This window comes from Hemitrygon akajei, unplaced genomic scaffold (assembly GCF_048418815.1).
Source record: "Hemitrygon akajei unplaced genomic scaffold, sHemAka1.3 Scf000175, whole genome shotgun sequence".
Taxonomy (NCBI): domain Eukaryota; kingdom Metazoa; phylum Chordata; class Chondrichthyes; order Myliobatiformes; family Dasyatidae; genus Hemitrygon; species Hemitrygon akajei.
In genome coordinates, this window is record NW_027332061.1 from 443,576 (window position 1) to 468,068 (window position 24,493).

Sequence of the window (24,493 nt, forward strand, 5' to 3'; positions counted from 1 at the left end):
CTGTTGATCAGAGATAGTGACACAGCTGCCGAAAAGATGGACGCCATGTAGGGATTGTCTACGGAGTCTCTGTGGGTGGAGATTAGGAACAAGAAGGCGTCAGGAAATTTACAGGGTGTTTTTATAGGTCGCCCAGTAGTAACAGGGATATCGAGGAGCAGATAGTGAAACAGATCCTGGAAAGTTGTAATAATGACAGTGTTGTTGTGATGGGAGTTTTTTTTTTAATTTCCCGAATATTGATTGGAATCTCCCTCGAGCGAGGGGTTTAGATAGGGTGAAGGTTGTTAGGTGTGTTCAGGAAAGGTTATTGACACAATATGTTGATGACTACAAGAGGAGCGGCTGTACTTGATTTGCTATTGGGAAATCAGCCTGGTCAGGTGTCAGATCTCTCAGTGGGAGAGCATTTTGGAGATAGTGATCACAATTCTATCTCCTTTACAACAGCATTGGAGAGAGATAGGAACAGACAATATAGAAAAGCTTTTAATTGGAGTAAGGGGAATTATGAGGCTATCAGGCAGGAAATTAGAAGTTTAAATTGAAAACAGATGTTCTCAGGGAAAAGCACGGAAGAAATGTGGCAAATATTCAGCGGAAATTTGTGAGCAGTTCTGCATAGGTACGTTCTGATGAGACAGGAAATTATGGTAGGGTGCAGGAACAGTGGTGAACAAAGGTTGTAATAAATCCAGACAAGAAGAAAAGAAAATCTTACAGTAGGTTCAGAGAGCTAGGTAATGTTAGAGATCGAGAAGATTGTAAGGTTAACAGAAAGAAACTTAAGAAGGAAATTCGGACAGCCAGAAGAGGCCATGAGAAGGCTTTGGCGGGCAGGATTAAGGAAAACCCTAAGGCATTCCACAAGTATGTGAAGGATAAGACGTGAAATAATAGGACCTATTACGTTTGACACTGGGAAATTGTCTATGGATCCAGAGGAAACAGCAGAGTTAATTAATGGATATATTGCTCCCGTATTCAATATGGAAAATAATTTTGTTCATAGTAGTGATTAGTTGCAGTGGACTGAAATGCTTGAGCATGTAGATATTAAGAAAGAGGATGTGTTGGAGCTTTTGGAAAGCATCAAGTTGGATAGGTCGCTGGGACCGGATGAGATGTACTGCAGACCACTGTGGGAGGCAAGGGAGGAGGTTGCCGAGCCTCTTGCGATGATCGTTGCACCATCAATGGGGTCGAAACTGGATCCGGAGGATTTGAGGGTTGCGAATGCTGTACCTTTATTCAAGAAAGGGAGTAGTGATAGCCCAGGAAATTACAAACCAGTGAGTATTAGCTCAGTAGTTGGGTAGCTGATGCAGAAGATCCTGAGAGTTAGGAATTATGAACATTTGAAGAGATATAATATGAGTAGGAATTATCAGCATGGTTTTGCCAAGGCCAGGCCGTGCCTTGCGAGCCTGATTGAATTTTTTGAGGATGTGACTAAAACAGATTAATGAAGGAAGAGCTGTAGATTTAGTGTAAATAGATTTCAGCAAGGCACTTGATAGGTACACCATCCAAGGCTTATTGAGAAAGTAAGGAGGCATGTATCCAGGAGGACATTGCTTTGTTGATCCAGAACTGGCTTCCCCACAGAAGGCAATGAGTAGTTGTAGACGGGCCATATTCTGCTTGGTAGTCGGTCAACAGTAGTGCCTCAGGGATCTGTTCTGGGTCCCTTACTCTTCGTGATTTTTTTTATAAATAACCAGGATGAGGAAGTGAGAGGATGGGTTAGTAAGTTTGCTGATGACACAAAGGTTGGAGGTGTTGTGGATAGAGTGGAAAGCTGTCAGAGGTTACAACGGGACATTGATAGGATGCCAAACTAGGCTGAGACCTGGCAGATGGACATAAACACACATGTGTGCGAGGTGGTTCATTTTGTTAGCCCAAATGTAATGGCATCATAGCGTATTAATTATAAACCTTGCAGTGAGTTGGAGGATCAGAGAGATCTTGGAGTCCGAGTCCATCGGACACTCAGAGCTGCTGCGCAGTTTGAGTTGGTGTTACAAAATACGGAGCATTGTCCCTCATCAACCGTGGAATTCAGTTCAACAGCGAGAGGTAATGCTAGAACCCTATAGCACACTAGTCTGTCCCCACTTGTGTACTGTGCTCAGTTCTGCTCACCTGACTGCAGAAACGATGTGGAACGATGTAAGGGTACAGAGGACATTTACAAGTGGTTGACTGGCTTGGGGAGCATGCCTTCAAGAATAGGCAGAGTGAATTCTGAGCTTTTCTCCTTGCAGTGACGGAGGACAAGAGGTGACTTGATAGAGGAGTATCAATGATAAGAGTCATTGATCGTGAGGATACTTAGAGGCTTTTTTTTCCCAGGGCTGAAATGGCTAACATGAGAGGGCACAGTTTTGAGCTGCTTGGATATGGATACAGAGGGGATGTTAGGGGTAGATGTTTATGATGTAGAGAGAGGTGTTACCTCCGAATCCAATGGATGTGGATACAATAGGGACTTTCTGTAGACTCCTCGATTGAGCTGAGAAGAAGAATAGAGGATTATGGTTAATTTCTAAAGTAAGTACACGTTCAGCAAAGCATTGTCTACCGAAGGGCCTGTATTGTGCTGATTTTTTTATGTTTCTATGTTTCCCTAGTTCCCTCTGTTCTACAGCACTCCCCAGGCTCCCTGTCTACCTGTGACTCCATTTTCAAGGAACCGTGTCCCTATACCCCTGGGTCCCTCTGTTCTACAACACACCCCGGGGTCCCTGTCTTCCCCTGCCTCCACCTTCAGGGGAACGTGTACTTAGATGCCTTGGACCCTTTGCACAATTATATCTCCCACAGTCTCCCCGTTCTCTATGAAACACTTGCCGTGGTTTGTCGACCTGAAATATGACTGCTCACCCTTATCCGAATTAACCCGCATGTGACTACACTCGGCCGACTGCCTCAGGTGATTAAGATCCCCCTGTAAATGATAACTGTTTAAGTGTTGACAACGCTAAGCAATGTTATTGCCTTCGGCAAAGTTATTAACTGCTACTTCTACATTTTCGTACAAACCCCCACATAGCTAACGCAATCAAACTGCTCAGAGAGGGGTTCGTGGGTTCCATCGTCCTCCAATGTAGTCTGCAAAGTGGACCTTGTTCAAAGCCTTGTTAAATTCCATGAAAGTCACATCTACTATCCGTGCGTGATCTTCCTTCCTCGGTCAAATCAGACCGACAACTCTCCCTGCGTCTCACGCCATCTGATACCTCCCTCCCCTTTCTATTTTCATCGCTCCCTATCTCCTCCTTTCTCTCCCTCTTGCACCACTCCAGCACATTGCTGGCTCTCCCAAACTTCCATCTTCCGATCGACCATCTGGGAACTTCTTAATGGACTGAGTCTATGTATATTACATGTTACCAATACAGAAAAAAAAATAAGTCCTACGCAATGTAATCAGCCACGAGACTATTCCTGGGTTGCACATCATTATTCTCGAAGGAGTTACCCTGTTTTACCGAATTGGACTGTGAAATAATTTATCCCGGGATCAATCAGAAATAAATTCACAGACCTCGATGTATAATAGATGATCACGCTGATTTATGACTCCGCCTATGTCAGGTTATATCTTAGATTTATAGGGTGAGTTTTGGGCAGTGGCCAACAGCCAAATATACTCAGTGAGCGATTTCAAGAAGCACTTTTTAAGAATCAGCCGCTGTAAAAAATACTTCCGGGCGGTGCACAAGGTTTGAACTGCACGTCTGCAGTCAGTTTCTCTATCACCGAGACAGTATCAGAAAAAGAATAACAATACTGCATTCTCAGCGTGAAATGCTGCTCGCTGTGACCTTCGTGAACTCAATCTGCAGCTGGTAAAGCTTGGCAACAACATTTAGTTTCCCCACAATAATGAGGTCACCCCTCTTTCTTCTAAATTCCAGTCATACAGGCCGAGAAACATGACTTCTGATATGATGCGTTTCAATCCGTCAGAGCCGAGGGCAAGTTCCGGTAAGTTCCTTTTTGTTTTTTCTTCTTTTTTTGTTCAGACCAGAGAATATGCCAGGGAGGATGTTGGAATGCTCCCCTTGCAGGATGTGGGAAGTCAGGGAGACCTCCGGTGTCCCTGACAAAGATACCGGCAAGAAGACCGCGTTCGGGAACTGGAGCAGGAGCTGGATGACCTCCGGATCATTCGGGAGGCCGAGCAGTTTATAGATAGTAGCTTCCGGCAGGTACACCAGGCGAGGGAAGGGGAAAGGACAAGTTTCGGGCCGAGACCCTTCGTCAGGACTGGTCCTGGTCAGGACAGGTTGTAACGAAGGGTCTCGTCCCAAAGCGTCGACAGTGCTTCTCCTTACAGATGCTGCCTGGCCTGCTGTGTTCCACCAACATTTTGTGTGTGTTGTAAGGATCTAAAAAGCGTAGATTGTGACATGTTGTTCTCTGGCACGGATGTGATTGCTAAGTGGGAGGCCTTCGATGGAGACAATTTGACAGTGTAGAGATTGTATGTTCCTGTCAGGATTAAAGGCAAAGTGAATAGGAGTAAGGAACCTTGGTTTTCGAGGGGTATTGGGACGCTGATAAAGAAGAAGGGGGAGATATATAACATGTATAGGCAACAGGGAGCAAATAAGATATTTGAGCAGTATAAAAGTGCAAAATGTACTTAAGATAGATATCAGGAAGACTAAAAGAAGACAATTGATTGCTTTGGCAGTCAAAGTGAAGGATACTCCTAGGAGCTTCTACAGGTATATTAAGAGCAAAGTCATAGTGAGGGATAAAATTGGTCCTCTTGAAGATCAGAGTGGTCGCTATGTATGGAAACAAAATAAATGGGTGAGATATTAATTTTTTTTGCATCTGTATTTACTAAGCAACCAAGTAGTGAGGTCATGGAATTTATACAGATTGCAGAGGCAGAGGTGCTAGCTGTCTTGAGGCAAATCAGGGTAAATAAATCCACAGGAGCTGACAGGGTATTCTTTCCGATATTGAAAGAGACTAGTGTTGAAATTGCAGTTGTCCTGGCAGATATATTTGAACTGTTGGTATCAACGGGTGAAGTGCCGGAGTACTGGAGGATAGCTCATGCTGCTCCTTTGTTAAAAAAAAAGGCTCTAAAAGTTATCCGGGAAATTATAGGCCGGTACTTTGACGTCAGTAGTAGGTAAATTATTGGAATGAGTAGTAAGATGTAGAATCTACAAGTATTTGGACAGACAGAGACTTATTCGGGAGAGTCAACACGGCTTTGTGAGTGGTAGGTCATGTTTAATCACTCTATTAGAGTGATCCTAGGAGGTTACGAGGAAAGTGGATGAAGGGAAGGCAGCCGATATTGTCCACATGGACTTCAGTCAGGCCTTTGAAAAGGTCCCGCATGGGGCGTTGGATCAGAAGTTTCAGTCGCTAGGTATACATGGAGTGTTAGTAAATTAGATTAGACATTGGTTGAATGGGAGAAGCCACAGAGCGGTAGTGGAGTATTGCTTCTCTGAGTGGAGACCTGTGACTCTTAGTGTGCCTCAGTGATCAGTGTTGGGTCCATTGTTATTTTTCATCTATATCAAGGATCAGGATGATAATTTGGCAAAGTGGATCAGCAAATGTGCTGATGATACAAAGATTGGATGTGTAGTGGACAGTGAGGAAGGTTTTCAAAGCTTGCAGGGGGATTTGGACCAGCTGCAAAAATGGGCTAAAAAATTGCAGATGGATTTTAATGCAGACATTTGTTAGCTAATACACTTTGGAAGATCAAACCAAGGTAGAACATACAATGTAAATGGTAGGACACTGAGGAGTGTATTAGAACAGAGGGATCTGGGAATACAGACACAAAATTCCCTTAAGTTGGCGTCATAGGAACATAGCGTCGTAAAGGGAGCTTTTGGTACATTGGCCTTTACAAATCAAAATATTGAGTATAAGAGTTAGAATGCTATGGTGAGGATTTATAAGATATTGGTGAGACCAAATTTGGAACACTGTGAGACGTTTTGGTCACATAATTGCAGGAAGGGTACTATTGAGGTTGAAAGAGTGCAGAGAAGGTTTACAAGGATGTTGCCGGGACTTGAGAAACTAAGTTAACGGGAAAAATTGAATAGGTTTGGACTTTATCCCAAGGAGCGCAGTAGAATTAAGGGAGTTTTGATAGAGGTACATAAAATTATAATGGGTATCGATAAAATGAATGCAAGCAGGCTTTTTCCACTGAGGTTTGCGGAGAGAGAGAAAAAAAAACCAGGGGGTATGGGTTAAGGGTGAACGGGGAAAAGTTTAAAGGGAACATTAGGCAAGGGGGCTTCTTGACACAGAGAGTGGTGGGAGTGTGGAATGACCTGCCAGGTAAAGTGGTAAATGCGGGCTCCCTTTTAAAACTTAAAAACAAACTTGGACATGTTCTTGAAGGAGAGGATTATAGAGGGATATGATCCAGATAGAGGTCAGTGGACCTAGGCAGAACAATTGTTCGGCACCGCCAAGAAGGGCCGAAGGGCCTGTTTCTGCGCTGTAATGTTCTATGGTTCTATGGTTCTATTTCTTTTGTATAGTTCTGAGAGCGCATGATCTCAATGTATTCTTCAAACTTCCTGCCTGATAGCCTCACATTTCTCCTACTCCAGTTAAACGCGTTACTAACTTATCTGTCCCATCCCTCTGCAATGTTATGATAAAGGAGGTAGTGTGTGATCACCTTGGAGATATGATGTGGTGCCTATTACAGAGGGACAGGAATGGTTACTTCAAGTACGCGGTTTTAGATATTTCAGAACGGACAGGGAGGGAGGCAAAATATGTGGGGTCGTGGCACTGATGATCAGAGATAGTGGTGTCACGGCTGCTAAGAAGGTCGGCGCTATGAAGGAATTGTCCACGAAGCCTCTGAGGAAGGAGATTAGGAACTGGAAAGGGTCAATAACTTTACTGTTGTGGGAAATGAACCTGGCCAGGTGTCAGATGTCTCAGTGGGAGAGCATATTGGAGATAGTGATCATAATTCTATCTCCTTTAGTTAGAGTAAGGGTCCAGGCAGAATCAGGCTCTCAGGCAGAAAATAGGAAGCTTAAATTGGAAACATATGTTCTCAAGGAAGAGTACAGAAGAAATGTGGCAAATATTCAGGAAATATTTGTGTGTGCTTCTGCATAGGTAAGTTCCAATTAGACAGGGAGGTTATGGTAGAGTACAGGAAACGTGGTGTACAAAAGCTGTAATAAATCTGGCCAAGAAGAAAAGAACAGCTTACAAAAGGTTCAGAGAGGTAGGGAATGTAGCTCGAAGATTATAATGCTAACAATAAGGAGCTTAAGAAGGAAATTAGGAGAGCCAGAAGGGGCCATAAGAAGGCCTTGGCCTAGGAGTAAGGAGAAAGCAACGCAATCTTCAAGTATGTGAAGCGACAGAGTATTAAACGTAACTGAATAGGAACTATCAAGTGTGACAGTGGGAATGTGTGTCTGGAACCAGAGGAAATAGCAGAGACACTTCATGAACATTTTACTTCAGTCGTCACTATGAAAAAGGATCCTGGTGATAGTAGTGATGAATTGCAGCAAACTGGAAAGGTTAAGCATGTAGATATCAAGAAAGAAAATGTTGTTCCTTTATTCAAGAAAGGGAGTGGAGATAGCCCAGGAAAATATAGACCTCAGCGGCTGGTAAGTTGATGGAGAAGATTCTGGGAGGCAGAACGTATGAATATTTGGAGAGGTATAATATGATCAGGAACAATCAGCATGGCGTTGTGAAGGACAGGTCGGGCCTGACGAGCCTGATTGATTTTTGTTTAATGCGACTAAACACATTTAAGAAGGAACAGCAGTAGATGTAGTGTATATGGACCTCAGCAAGGCATTTGATAGGAGTATTGAGATAGTACGGAGGCATGGGATACAACGGGACATTGTTTTGTGGATCTAGAACTGGCTTGCCCACAGAAGGCAGAGGGTAGTTGTAGACTGGTCATATTATGCATGGAAGTCACCAGTGGAGTGCCTCAGGGATCTGTTCTGGGACCTCTACTCTTCGTGATGTTTATAAATGACCTGGATGACGAAGTGGAAGGATGGGTTAGCAAGTTTGCTGATGACACAAAGTTTGGAAGTGTTGTAGATTGTGTGGAGGGCTGTCAGAGTTTACGGCAGGAGATGGATAGGATGCAAAACTGGGCTGAGAAGAGGCGGATGGAGTTCATCCCAGATAAGTGCGAGGTAGTTCATTTTGATAGGTGAAATACAATGGCAGAATATGGTATTAATGGTAAAAAATTACATGTGGAGAATCAGAGGGATCTTGTGGTCCGAGTCCATCGGATACACAGAACTGTTGCGCAGTTTGACTCTGTGTTTAAGAATACGGTGCATGGGCCTTATTCAACCGTAGATTTGAGTTCAATAGAGGTGGGTTAATGTTACAGTCCTACAGTACACTGGCCAGACCCCACTTGGAGTTCTGTGCGAAGTTCTGATCCCCTCACTACAGGAAATATGTGGAACCTATAGAGAGGGTACAGAGGAGCTTTACAAGGATGTTGCCTGGATTGGGAATCATGCCTTCCAGTAATAGTTTGAGTGAACTCGGAGTTCTCTCCTTGCAGCGACGGAGGATGTGTGGTGACCTGATAGATGTGTACAAATGACGAGAGGCATTGATCGTACGGATCGTCAGAGGCTTTTTCCCAGGAGTGAGATGGCTAACCGGAGAGGGAACAGTTTTAAGGTGCTTGCAGTAGGTACAGATGGGATGTTAGGAGCAGTTATTTTACGTAGAGAATGGTGATGGCGTGGAATGTGCTACCTCTGACTCTGTTGGATGCCGATACAATAGGGACTTTTTATTGACTCCTCGATGAAGCTGATACCAACAGAGGATTATGGGTAACTCTAAGTAATTTCTAAAGTAAGTAAACGTTTAGCACAGCATTGTCTGTCGAAGGGCCTGTATTGTGCTGTAGGATTTTTATGTTTCAATGTATCCCTGGTTTCCTCTGTTGTAGCACACTCCCCAAGGACACGTTCTCCCGTGACTCCACTTTTAGGGAAACGTGTTCCTGGATGCCTAGGCCCCTTTGCACTACTATAATTCCCAGAGTCCCTCCCGTTCACTGTGAATGTCTTGCCGTGGTTTGTCGTCCTGAAATATGACTGCTGGCCCTGAACGAATTAAACTGCAAGTGGCTGCGCTCGGAAAACCTCCTCAGCTGATAGGATCGCCCTATCAATGATAACTGTCCTCTCTGTTGACATCGCCACCAACATTTCTCTCTTCGGCAAGGTTATTAACTGCACAGTGTACATTCTCATACAAACCACCATACTGTTGACCGCAATAAAACTGCTCAGAGAGGTGTTCGTGGGTTCCACGTCATCCTCCAATGTAGTCTGAAAACTGGACCTTGTTAATAGCCTTGATAAATTCCATGAAAGTCACATCTACTATCCGTGGGTGATCAACCTTCCCCGGTCAAATCAGACCGACAACTCTCCCTGCGTCTCACCCCATCTGGCATCACCTTCCCCTTTCTATTTTCATCGCTCCCTGTCTCCTCCTAAGTTTCCCTCTCTCGCCACCCCAGCTCATTTCTGTCTCTCCCAACCTTCCATCGTCCAGGGCGTTTACCACTTGGCATATTTTTAATGGACTTAGTCTACGCATATTACATATACCAATACAGAAAAAAATAGTTCCTACACTATCAAACCAGCTAGTCATCTATCTCTGTGTCCCACATCATTACTCCTGAAGGAATTACCCTGTTTTACCGAATTGGACTGTAAAAAAATTTACCCCGGGATCAAACAGAAATAAAGACACAGACATCGGTGTACTGTTAACCCTTCAACATGTGATCACGTTGTCTTACGTCCCGTCAATGTCAGGCTATACCTTAAATTTATACAGTGAATTTTGGGCAATAGTCAACAGCCAAATATTCTCAGTGAGCGATTTCAAGAAGCACTTGTTCGGTATCAGCCAGTCTACGAATACTTGCGGGAGGTACACAAAATTAGAACTGCACGTCTGCAGTCAGTTCCTCCATTACCAAGACAGTGTCGGACGAAGGTTAAGAATACCACATTCTTAGCACGAAATGCTGCTCGCTTTTGTCAGCTTGCTCAAGCAAAGCAGCGGTTGCATCTTATCTTGTGAACTTCTTGACCTCAGTCTTCAGCCAGACAAGGATGGAAACAACATTTAGTTTTTTCCACAGTAAAATAAAGTAACTTATCATAAAATTAGGAAAAGAATTAGACCATTTGTCCCATTCAGTCTGCTCCACCATTTCATCGTGCCTGATCTAATTTACTTCTCAGCATCAATCCCCTCCCTTCTTTTGGGCAATAACCAACAGCCAAATATACTCAGTGAGCGATTTCAAGAAGCACTTGTTGGATATCAGCTAGTCTACGAATGCTTCGAGGTGGTGTACAAAATTAGAACAGCACGTCTGCAGTTAGTTCCTCTTTTACCAAGACAGTGTAAGATAAAAGGTAACACTACCTCATTCTTGGTATGCAATGCTGCTAGCTTTTGTTAGCTCGCACAAACAAGGCAGCGTCTGCATCTTATCCTGTGACCTTCGTGACTGCATTCTTCAGCTCGTCCAGCTTGGTAAAAACACTTATTTTTTCACATTCAGACGTAGGATTTCGGAGCAGAATTAGACCATTTGGCCCATTGAGTCTGCTCCACCATTTCATCGTGCCTGATCTAATTTACTCTTCAGCCTCAATCCCCTGTCTTCTTCCAGCATTCCATCAAGCCCTGACCAATCAAGAAACTCTGCCATAAATATTCAAAAAAGAAAGACTTCACCTCCAAGGCCGCCTGTGGCAAAGATATAAGAGATTCACCACTCTCTGGCGAAAGTAATTTATCCTGGTCTCTGTATGAGAAGGACGAGCCGCTCTTCAAAGTCTTTGTTCTCTGGTCTTCGACTCCCCCACCACAGAAAACATCTTCTCCACACCACCTCGATGAAAGCAATTAATTATTCGATAGACTTAAATGAGCTCACCCCACATTGCTCTATTTACCAGTGTACAGACCTAGAGATATGACTTCTCATATGACGCCTTTCAAACATGGCTTCCTTTATATTTATCTATCTATCTATCTATCTATCTATCTATCTATCTATCTATCTATCTATCTATCTATCACTCTCTATTTATCTATCTATTTATCTCTCTATCTATCTCTCCATCTATCAATCTATCTATCCATTTATTTATTTATTTATTTGTTTGTTTGTTTACTTATTCACTTTTATATATTTCAAACATATATATTGTGAGCCTAACTGCTCACAATACTCCACGTGAGGCCTCGCCAGTGCTTTATAAAGTCTCAGCATCGCACCTTCCCTTTTATATTCGAGTCGAAATGCTGACATGCATTTGCCCTCCTCACCACAGACTCAACCTGCAAAGGTTACATCATCGGCACAACATTGTGGGCTGAGAGGCCGGTGATGTGCTGCAGATTTCAATCCTCAACCTGCAAAAATCCTGCACAAGGACTTTAACGTCACCTTGAATATTTTTATTTTGTGTGTGTTTTCTCTCCATTTAGAAAACAGTCAACCATTTCAATTTCTCCCAAAGTGCTTGACATACATGTTTCAACATAACAGTTCATCTGCCATTTTTTGCCCTTACTAAGTCCTTCTGCAGCCTGTCTACTTCCTCAATGCTACTTGTCCCTCCACTTGTCCTCATATCGGCTATATGTGCTATCTGCCCGGGTTGAACTTTATCTGTTATTTCTCCAAACATATCTGCAAGAGATGTCAGCAGAGTGGCAATGGCTTGGGTTTCTGGGAAAAACGAGGAAGGTACAGGACGTGTGTATTCTAAAAATGAAGAAGCACTCAATTCTCAAGACGTTTTCAATTGTGGCCGAAAAGGCAAATCAAAGTTCCTGCAAAAGCTAAAGAAAGTGCTTACAAGAAAACAAGTATCAGTGGGAATGTAATAATCGATTCTGCTCGCCGCTTCATCTGGATCATGGTAGACCCGGCCCGACATAGATAATAAATCTCGATGCTGTACGATGTGCCCGCTGTTACAAATAAGTCTCACGCAATAACAAACTGTACAAAATATGAGACTAAACGATTGAGCTTTATATTTCGCAATTTGAATATATGATCAGTAAAGAATCAAAGAAAAAGAAAAGCACACATTATCATAAAACGGTCTACTCTGCAAAGGTTGGAGCTCACAGTGTCGTCCATTTGTTCCCGCAGAACTCTCGCGAGAGTAGCCGACCCTCGGACCAACGCTCCTCAGTCCAGTCCGCCCAGTGGTCATAGAAACATACAAACATAGAAAACCTAGAGTACAATACAGGCCCTTCCGCGGTCATGCCCTTACCTTCGAAACTACCTAGGTTTACCAATAGCTCTCTTCTTACCTAAGCTCCATGTACCTGCCCAGGAGACCCTTGTACAGTCAAATCATTCCGACAAATCTCCCTGGGTCTGACGCCATCTGGCATCACCTTCCCCCTTTTATGCTCCACGCTCCCTATCTCCTCTCTTTCCCTCTCTCACCACTCCAGCTCATTTCTGTCTCTCTCAACCTTCCATCTTCCCAGCGTCTAACCATCTGAGATATTCTTACTGGACTTAGGCAATGTATATTACATATACTAATACAGAATAATAAGTCCTACACAATGAAATCAGCCAGTAGAGTTTCCCTGGGTCGCACATCATTACTCTCGAAGGATTTACCCTGGCTACCGAATTGGACTGTAAAATAATTCATCCCGGCATCTAACAGAAATAAATCCACAGACTTCAACGTTAACCCTTCAATGGCTGATCACGTTGGCTTACGACTTCGCCAATGTCAGGTTATATCCTAAATTTATACAGTGAATGTTGGGCAATAGTCAACAGCCAAATATACTCAGTGAGCGATTTCAAGAAGCACCTGTTACATATCAGATAGTCTACGAATGTTTGCGGGCGGTGTACAAAATTAGAACTGCATGTCTGCAGTCGGTTCCTCCATTACCAAGACAGTGTCGGACGAAGGTTCAGAATACCACATTCTTAGCAGGAAATACTGCTAGCTTTTGTTAGCTCGCACAAGCAAAGCAGAGTCTGCATCTTATCCTGTGACCTTCGTGACCACAATCTTCAGCTAGTCTAGCTTGGTAAAAGCATTCTATTTTTGTTTTATTTTTTCCACAATCAAACAGAAGTAACTTATCATGAGAAGGTAGGATTTAGGAGCAGAATTAGTCCCATTGAGTCTGCTCCACCATTTCATCGTGTCTGATCCAATTTACTTCTCAGACGCAATCCCCTGCCTTCTTCCTGTATTCCTTCAAGCCTTGACCAATCAAGAAGCTCTGCTATAAATATACAAAAAAAAAAAGCTTTGTCCTCTACGGCAGCCTGTGGCAAAGAAATCCACAGATTCACTACTCTCTGGCTAACGAAATTTCTCCCTTTCTCTGTTCTAAAAGTACACGCCGGTCTTCTAAGTCTTTTTCCTCTGGTTCTCAACTCCCCACCATAGTAATCATCCTCTGTATGATTTCCTAACCTCAGAAACAACCTGCGCAGCAGTTTTGAGAGTCCTGTGGACTCGGACCCCAAAATGTCTCTGATCCACAACACTGCCAAGAGTCTTAGCATTCACTGTTAACACTCCTGCCATCACATTTGACCTACCAAAATAACAGTGTCACACTTACCTAGGTTGAAATCCATTTGCCTCTTCTCCACCCAGTTTTGCATTCTATGACTGTCCCGCTGTAAACTCTAACAGACCTCATAATTCGGGGTATCTACAACACCCGGAACTTTGTATCATCCGCAAATTTACGAACCACAGCTCCACAACCTTATCCAAGTTATTTATACAATCACGAACAGTTGCAGTCCCAGAACAGATCAGTGAGAAACTCCACTGTTCACCGGCTTCCGTGCAGCATACGACCCGTGTACAACCTCTCTTTGCCTTCTGTGGGGAAGCCACTCCTGGACCCACCAGGCAATGTCTCCTTGGGCCATATCTCTCCTTACATGGGATAAATTACCAAATGCTCCGTGAAATCAATATACACTACATCTACTGCGCTACCTTCATCAATTTGTTCAGTCCCATCCGCAAAAAAAAACAACACAATCAGGCTCGTAAGGCACGACCAGCCTTTGACAAATCCATGCTGACTATGACACCATCCGCAATCCTCCAATCCTCTGGAATCTTTCACGTTCCGATTGATGATGCAAACATCATCGCCAGAGGCTCAGCTTCTCCTCCCTCGTCTCGCAGAGTAGCCTGGTCGTCCTTTCTCGGTAACCTATGCAACTTGATGCTTTCAAAAAGCTCCAGTATATAGTCTTTATTAATATCTACATGCTCAATAATTCCATTCCGCTCTAGCGCACCCTTACAATCACCAGAATTCTTTAACCAAGTGAGTACTGATGCAAAGTAGTCATTATGTTCCTGTGCTATCTCCTCCGGTTCCATCCACACTTTTCCACTGTCACACTTGATCGGTCCTATTCTCTCAAGTCTTATCCACTTGTTCTTCAAACACTTACAGAGTGTCCTGCGGTTTGGCTGAATCCTGTCCTGCAAGGCCTTCTTATGACCCATTGTGTCTCTCCTAATTTCTTTCTTAGTCTCCCCCTGCTAGCTTTATAATCTTCTAGATCTCTGTCATCAGCTAGTCTTTTGAACCTTTCGAAAGGCCTTATTTTATTCCTGACTAGATTTACAACAGCCTTTGTACACCACGGTTCCTGTACCCGACCAGCTTTTCCCTTTCTCATTGGAAAGTACCTATGCAGAACTGTACGCAAATATCCCTGAACATTTGCCACATTTTCTCGAACATTTCTGAGAAAAATTGATCACAATTCAGCCAAGATCACAGTGACTGGCGTTACTGGCTCGCAGGGCCGAATGGCCTCCTCTTGCTCCTATTGTCTATTGTCAATTTATGCTTCCAACCTCCTTCCTGATAGCTTCATATTTCCCCCTACTCAAATTAAAAGCTGTGCTAAGTTATCTGTTCCTGTCTCTCTCCAATGCTATGGTCAAGGAAATAGAATTGTGATCATTTTATCCTTTGGAGATATGCTGTGGTGGCCATTACAAAGACTTGGATGGGTCAGCGAGTGGAATGCTTACTTCAAGTGCCGGGTTTTAGATGTATCAGAAAGGACAGCGAGGGAGGCAAAAGAGCTGGGTGCTGTTTACCTTAAGGAGGACGCCATGGAGAAATTTGTACGGAGTCTCTGTGTAGATTAGGAACAGGAATCGGTCAATAACAGTGATATCGAGGAGCACACAGGGAAACAGATCCTGGAAAGGTGTAATTTAATAATAACAAAAATGTCGCGATGTTTTTTTTTTATTTCTGAAATATCATTTGTCACCTCCCGAGAGCTAGGGGTTTAGATTAACGTAGTTTGTTAGTATGTTCAGGAAGGTATCTTGACACTCCTATAAGAGGAGAGGATGCACTTCATTTGTTATTGGGAAATGAACTTGTTCAGGTATCACAACACTCAGTAGTAGAACTTTTTGCAGATAGTGAACATAATTCTATTTCCTTTACAATAGCATTGGATACAGATAGGAACAGACAAGTTAGAAACACTTTTAATTGGAGTAAGGGGAATTATCAGGCTATCAGGCAGGAAGTTGCAAGTTTAAATTGGAAACAGATGTTCTTAGAGAAAAGACGTCAGAAATGAGGCAAATATTCAGGGGATAACTGTGTGAAGTTCTGCATAGGTACGTATCAGTGATACAGGGAATTTATGGCAGGGTACAGGAACAGTGGTGTACAGAGTCTGCACTAAATCTGGTCAAGAAGAAGAGAAAATCTTACAAAAAGTTGTGAGAGATAGGTAATGTTAGAGATCTAGAAGATTATAAGGCTAACAGGAAGGAGTTTAAGAAGGAAGTTAGGAAAGCCAGAAGCGGCCATGAGATATTCTTGGCGGGCAGGATTAAGGAAAGCCCCGAGGCTTTCCTCAAGTATGTGAAGAGTAAGAGGATAAGACGCGAAAGAATAGGACCGATCAAGTGTGACAGGCGGAAAGTGTCTATGGAACCGGAGGAAATAGCAGAAACTTAATGAATACTTTGCTTCAAGTATTCACTGTGGAAAACGATCTGGGTGATAGTAGCGATCACATGCAGCATGTTGATATTAAGAAAGAGGATGATCTTGAGGCTTTTGGAAAGCATCAAGTTGGTAAGTCGCCGGGACCGGATGAGATGTACCCCAGGCTACTGTTGGAGGCGAGGGAGGAGGTTGCTCAGCCTCTCGCGATGATCTTTGCAACATCAAGAGGGACGGGAAAGGTTCCAGAGTATTGGAGACTTCCGGATGTTGTTCCTTTATTCAAGAAAGGTTTAGAGATAGCTCAGGAAATCATAGAACAGGGAGTCTTAACTTAGTGGTTAGTAAGTGGATGGAGAAGATCCTGAGAGGCAGGATTTATGAACATGTGGCGAGATTTTATATGATTGGGAATAGTCATCATGGCTTTGTCAAGGGCAGGCCGTGACTAAGAGCCTGTTTCAATTTTGTGAATATGTGACTAAAACACATTGATGAAGGAAGAGCAGTAGATGTAGTGTCTATGAATTTCTCTGGCCATTTGATAAGGTCTCCCTTTAAGGATTATTGAGAAAGTAAGGAAGCATGAAATCCAGTGAGGAAGGAGACGTGAAGGAATAAGCGAGTTAGATGAGGAAATATGTGGGAAGAGGAGGAAATAAAGCGGTTAAGGTCGCATAAAGAAAGAAGGTGTAGAGGAGAGAGGAAGCGGAGAGGGAAGGTGCGTGATAGGGAAGTCGTTGAGGTGGGTGAGATGAGTGGGACAGAGGGAGCCAGTGCCAGACGAGGGTGGGAGAAGGAAGAGAGTGACTGAATGAAACGAAAGGAAGAGGAAGAGTGGGAGAGGGAAGGAGGAAGGTGTGATGGGAGAGAACGGGATGCTCGGAGACGGGACGGGGGAGATGGGCCGAAGGAGATGAAGATGCAGCGTCGGAAAGGTCGGGGGAAAGCAGAAAGCATCTGTAAATGTGTAAGCACATCTGCGTGTCAGGGCGACAGGAGTCGGTCGTGGAGAGAAGAGAAAGAGAGGGGCAGATGGGGGAGAGTGTGGAATAAGATCATGAGAAAGAGAAGACAGTGGGGCAAAGGTGGGCGAGAGAAGGTAGATAAAAGAGCAAGGGTTGAGGAGGGGAAGAAGATGGGATAGAAAGAGAGAGAGAGCATGGTGGGATGGAATGGGGAGAATGAAAAGGGGAGTGTGGGGGAAGCTTGTCGAAGGTGAACGAGAGGAAGAGACAGAGAATGCCACGGAATAAGGAGGGAGAGAGAGAGACAGTGCGCCACTGGAGAAGGAAAGCGAGGAAACCCTGTGGAGGGAACGTGTTTTGAGAGGATTTGTTCACCTCACTCGGAGGGAGGGTGTTCAATCACAGCCATGAGCAGGGGCAGTGGAAACGACCAATGCTCAATAGTGGAACGAGCTGGAGGTGCCACTGTCCCGGATAATTGAGGCTCTGTATGAGTGACAAAATCCATCGGACGTTCCCTCCCGCCTCATTCCTGCACTCCGTCTCAACTCACCTCCTCCAAATCCTTTCATTTCTGTGTCCCTTCTTCGTTTACACATTTTCTCAGACCTCCCGGAATCCCTACTCCATATCCACAATGATCTGCATTCTTCCTCTCCTCATCCCCGCTGCCGTGTTCCATCCTGATCTTACTGTCATACCTCCGCTCACTGAGCCTCTCTCTCCAATCACTCTCCAACTCTCCGGCCTTCATTTCTCCAAGTCTCACCCTCTCCGCTCATTTACTCCCTTTTCCATCACTCCTTCCTCCCTGCTCTCTCTACACACCCATTCTCTCGCTCCCTTCTCCCCTGTCTGTCCATTGTCACCCACCTCTCTATCTCTACCCGACCCTGAATCCTCACCTCTTTCACCCCACTCTCATTACTCTTCCCTCAACCACTCTCATTTCTCACGACCACCCTCTGCAACACCCTCAATCTCTCTGCTCCCCGCACTTCCTCTCCCTGCTCTCGGTTCCCCTATTCATCAGCTCCTCATCCCGCGTTGGTTAGTACCGGTCTAACCCACTTGTTAACACAGGCTTCCTCTGACAACGGTTGCTTCCCCTATCTGAGCTCAGAGACGCAGAGAATCCTAGGCAGGATGGACCGGAGCGAGAGTCGCATGAATGTGAATTTGGGAAAAACGGATTCACTTTCTCCTTCCATAGGTGAGTGGGCCAGAGAGACAGGCGACAACTCTATTCTGCAGCTTATCCATGTAGTGTGTGATGGGACGGTGTGGAGGGAGCTTCACTCTGTGTCTGACTCCGGGAGTGTGAGCTGGGACAGTGTGGAGGGAGATTCACTCTGTGTCTAACACCGGGAGTGTGTGATTGGGCGGTATGGAGGGAGCTTAACTCTGTGTCTGACCCCCGGGATTCTGTGATGGGACGTTGTATAGGGAGACTCATTCTGTCTCTGATCCTTGCTGTTCTTTCCCCAGCTGAACCTGATGTATCGTATGCGGAAGTTAATTTCAAGACCCACTCAGCGCCCCGGGCCCGGACAGATCGAGGTCAGTTTCATCTTTGTTGGGTTGACCTGTTGAGCTGACGTGTCCAATCCTGTCGAGAGATCTCAGGGCAAACGTACAATTCCCCTAATCATTTCCTGTTTGAGCATAAGACGGAGGGCACACGTGGGATGGATGATAGAAGAGTGAACTTTGTGGGACGGACGGTGGGGAAGGTGCTGTGAGAAGTGAGCGCCCTGAAAGGAGCACTATAGAGGGAGCGCCGAGGAATGGATTGAGGAGTGTGGGCTGATGGAAGGGTCGTAGAGGCTAGCATGGGATGTGCCGTCTGGAGGAATGGGCGATGAGGAGTCTACGCTGTGGGAAGGGTGTGCGGAGATGACTGAGCGCCGTGTCAGTGTGGTGAGGAGGGACGCAGTGGGAGAAACGGTGAGGAGGAGGCGCTGTATAAATCCATAACTACTCTCTCACTTTTCTTAACCCCACTATCTTTCCACTCTTTCACTTTCTCTCCCCTTCCACACACCCTCTGCACTCTCCCTGTCTCCTCCTCTCTCTCTCCGTTTTCCCCACTGTCCCCCTCTCTTCGCCCTCTCTCATTGCCCCCCCTCTCTACCCCTCTCCCTCACCCTCTCTCGAATTCTCAGCACTTCTCTCTCCCTCACTTGCCTCTGTCTCTTCTCTCACCACTCTCCTCTATCTTCCCGACACCCTCCCCCATTGTCTACCGCTCTCACGCTCTTTCTCTATCTCTCTCCCAGACGGTCTGAACTCCAGTTACTCAAAGCTGAACTTTTGGAAAGGGGAACCCCCCATCAATCAGGACGAAGATTCTACCATTGCCTTGGGACCCGGGGGATTGTCAGATTGTCAGGTCAGGTTTCACAGTGATGGTTTCAGGCTGGAGAGGTCACGTGTCGTACTCCCTAGTGTCCACGTTTCTAATGTACCTGCCTCGACCACTTCCTCTGTCTCCCATAGAATGACAACCATCTGGGTAATAAAACGTTGTCACTCGACTCCTCAATTAATCCCTGCCTGTGATGTATTTAAATGATCTGCACCCTTTCTATGATTTCGATGTATTTCCAAGGCGAGCAGAACTGAGCCCAGTACTCCAAGTGGGGTCTGATCAGGAACTACAAAATTACCACTCGGCTCTTAAATGTATATAAATGATCTGCATGATGTTACAGATGGGAGAGTTAGTCGCTTTGCTGATGATAAGGCGACAGGTGGCGCTGTGGAGAGCGGAGAAGACCGGCTAAGTATTCGGTGGGACGTAGATCAGTTACAGATATGATTTGGAGACGGGGCAGATGGAGTTTCACAGGGACAAGCCTACAATGTTGCACCTTGATATGTCAAATGAAAGAAATGACACCCTATCAAAGCCAAGAACCTAAACATTGTTGTAATATAGACACATAGAGAACCTACAGCACAACAGAGGCCCTTCGGAGCACAATGCTGTGCCGAACATGTCCTTCCTTTAGATGGGCGGAGGATCCTGGGGTCCATGTTCACAGCTCCCTGAACGGGGCTGCACAGTTTGATGGGATGGTTAAGACGTCCAATGGCATTTTTGCCTTTATTATTCGGGATATTGCGTACGAATGTCAGGGAATTATTTTCCAACATTATAGAAATCATTGGTTAGGCTGAATCAGGCGTATTGTATACAATGCTGCTCACCCCATTATCGGAAGAATGTCAGGGCATTGGGGAGCGTCCGGAGAGGTTTAACAGGACTCTGCCGGGATTCGGTGGCATGTGTTACAACGAGATGTCGGACACCTGGGTCGCTTCCTCTGGAGCGGGGGAGGCTCAGGCGAGATCTGACTGATCTCTGGAATCCATCAGACACCTGTCAGCCTTTGCCAAGTCAAGGAATTTGGAATTTGTTGAGGAAGCAAAATGCACTCGTGAGAACACCTTAGAGTATTGTGTTCAGTTCTGGGCTCCTTATATATTCTGACATTACAGAGGGTTCAGAGATGATTCATGAGAATGATTCCAGGACTGAGAGGTTTGCCGTATTAGGAACATCTGGCATCTCCTGGTCTGTATACCCGGGGGTTCAGTAGAATGAGGGGGAAATCTTTATAGAAACATTCCGAATGCTGAAAGCCCTGAACAGACTAGATATGGAAATGTTCCTTCCGGCGGTAAGGGATTCTAGGACAAGAGGACCCAACCTCAGGGTTGAAGGACGTCCTTTTAGAACTGTGGTGCGGAGAAATTATTATTTTAGTTAAATCTGTGGAACTTGTTGCCACGAGCAGCTGTGGAAGTCAAGTCATCGAGTGCATTGAACGCAGAGAGAGATAGGTTTTTCATTAGCCAGCGTTTCAGAGGGTCTGGGCAGAAGGCAATGGAGTATGGATGACTGGAAGAATTAGATCAGCCTATGATTGAATGGCAGAGCAGTCTCAGGCCCGAATGGGCTATTTCTGCTACAATATTCTATGAAACTTAGAAAATCTGCAGCAGAATAGAAGCCTCTTAAAATACCCTATCTTATCCGGCTCCACCGCAGTTGCCGGCCGCCAATTCCACGCACTGACCACTCTCTGAGAAAAAAAAAAACCCTGACATCTCCTCTGTACCTACTCCCCAGCACCTTAAACCTGTGTCCTCTTGGAGTAACCATTTTAGCCCTGGGAAAATAGAGACTCTGACTATCCACACGATCAATGCCTCTCATCATCTTATACACCTCTATCAGGTCACCTCCCATCCTCCGTTGCCCCAAGGAAAAAAGGCCGAATTCACTCAACCTATTCTCACGATGCAAGCTCCCCAATACAGGCAACATCCTTCTAAAACTCTTCTGAGTCATTTCTATGGCTTCCACATCCTTCCTGTAGTTAGGCGACCAGAACTGAGCACAGTACTCCAAGTAGGGTCTTACCAGTGTCCTAGATAGCTGCAACATTTCCTCTGTGCTCCTAAATTTAATTCCACGGTTGATGACGACCAATGCAACATCCGCCTTCCTAATCACAGAGGAATTAGGTATGAGCAATCAAACAAAATGAGCGTCCTATGGACTCGGATCCAAAAATCCCTCTGGTCCTCAACACTGCCAAGATTATTACCATTAATAGTATATTTTGCCCTCATCTTTGACCTACCAAAATGAACCACTTCACACTTATTTGGTTAAACTCCATCTGCCACTCCTTAAACCTGTTTTGCATCCTATCAATGTCCTGATGCAACCTTTGACAGCACTCCACACTATCCAGAACATCTCCATACTTTGTGTCATCAGCAAACATACTAACCCATCCCTCCACTTCCTCATCCAGGTCATTTATAAAAATCACGAAGAATAACGTTCTCAGAACAGATCCCCGAGGCGCATCACTGGTGACTGACCTCCATGCAGAGTATGACCCGTCTACAACCACACTTTGCTTTCTGTGGGCAAGCCAGTTCTGGATCCACAAAGCAATTTCCCATTGGATCCCATGCCTCCTTACTTTCTCAATAAGCCTAGCATGGGGTACCTTATCAAATGCCTTGCTAAAATACATATTCACTACATCTACTGCTCTTCCTTCATCAATGTGTTTAGTCACATCTCACAAAAATTCAATCAGGCTCGTAAGGCACCACCTGCTCTTTACAAAGTCATGTTGACTACTCCCAATCATTGTACACCTCTCCAAATGTTCATACGTCTTGCCTCTCAGGATTATCTCCAACAGCGTACCAACCCCTGAGTTGAGACTCACAGGTCTATAATATCCAGGGCTATCTCTACTCCCTTTCTGGAATAAAGGAACAACATCCGCAAACCTCCATTCCTCCGGAACCTCTCCATAGGTTCAGCAATCTCCTCCCACAGTAGCCTCCGCTACATTTCGTCCGTTCCTTATCGACCTTGATGCTTTGAAAATCTCCAGCACATCCTCTTTCTGAATATCTACATGCTCAAACCTTTCAGCCTGCTGCCAGTCATCACTACAATCACTAAGATACAGAAGTAAAATATTCATTAAGTAGCTCTGATGGTCTTATTAAGTATTTATTATGATCTTATGCTCGTGTGGTCTGTCCACAGCTGCGCAAGAACGGAAGTCGAAAGTGAAGATTGGAAATAGACGGTACCGCCTGATCTGCCTTCACTGCCTAGTTACGTCCGCTCTCATCCTGATAGTCGTCGGACTGTCGATCCATGGTGAGTAGAACGGGCTCCGGATGGAGTCAGACCGGAAGTAGAGTGGAATAAATTGTTATTGTAAAACACCACAGTAACACCAACCCACCCTTAACGTAACACCGATTAAAAACCCCTCACCACAGGGTAGAGGGATGAGGACCTGAAGTGTGAGTTTTGGGAATTAGGCAGAAGGCTGACCAACAGGACCTCAAGGGTGGCATTCTTGGGTTTGCAGCCACTGCTACGTGAATAGTGATGGTAAGAATTGGAGGAGATGACAGTTCTGGTCACCGAATTATAAGAAAGATGTCAGCACCTAAGTTACAGGGTAAGTTTGAACAAGATAGATCTTCATTCGTTGCAGCGTAGAAGGTTGAAGGAGACTTGATAGAGGTATTTAAAATAATGAGTTGAGACTTGGGGCAAAAGTTTAAGGGTAACACGAGGGGGAATTTATTTACTCAGAGAGTTGTAGCTGTCTGGAACAAGCTTCCAATAGAAGTGGTAGAGGCAGGTTCGGTATTATCATTTAAAGTTAAAATGGATAGGTATATGGACAGGAAAGGAATGGAGGGTCATGGGCTCAGTGCAGGTCGTTGGGACGAGGTGAGAGTAAGCGTTCGGCACGGAACTTAAGGGCCGAGATGGCCTGTTTCCGTGTTGTAATTGTTATATGGTTATATGAATGCGTGGATGAGGGTTTGGTGCAGTGGGCAGGGTTTTAGAATTTTGGATCATTGCCAACCCTTCTGGGGAAGGTGGGAACTGTACAGATTGGATGGGTTGCAACTGTACTCGAGGGGGAGCAATCTCTTTGCAGGTGGGTTTGCTGGAATGATTCGGGAGGTTTTAAACTAATTTGCAAGGGGGATTGGACCCGGAGAGATCGAGCAGTGTAAGAAGTGCATGGAGTAAAGCCAGATCCAATACATAGAGAGGCTTTGAGGAAAGATAAATAGAATAAAGGGTGTAAATGTATAAAGGTAGAAGGGCGAAAGTGCGTGTACGTCAATGCAAGAAGCATCAGGAACAAAGGTGATGAACTGAGAACCTGGATAAATACCTGGAATTATGCTGTAGTTGCCATTACGGAGACTTGGCTGGCACCGGGGCAGGAAAAGATACTGAATATTCCTGGATTTCACTGTTTTCGGCAAGGATTAGAAGGGCCGAGATGGTTTGTTTCCGTGCTGTAATTGTTATGTGGTTATATGGTTTTAAAAGGTATAGAGAGGGGGTAAAAGGGGAGGAGGTGTGGCAGTGTTGGTCAGGGACACTATGACAACTACTGAAAGGGTGGGTAATTAAGCAGGATCCACTTTTGAGTCAGTATGGGTGGAATTCAGGAACAGAAACGGAGCAGTTGTTCTATTGGTAGTATTCTATAGGCCCCTGGTAGCGGCAGAGATAAGGAGGAGCAGATTGAATTGAATTGAATGCTCTTTATTGTCATTATACATAGGTACAATGAAACTTTGTTTGGCTTCCCCTCAGGCAATCAAACAAAGCTGTCGATAAAAACAAGACAGTAATAGAAAAATTGTATTAAACAGATAAGTAGCAGAACGTAAGTTGCAGAAGCACCAGAATATCACAGTAATGCTCAAAGTGCCGTTGGTGCAAGTATTTGAGTCCTGGTTTGTGCATGTGTGTGCTCACAGATTCAGTCATTGTTCTGTAGGAGTCGTGTGAGCTTCTACCACAGCTCTGGGGTAGAGGCTGTTCCTCA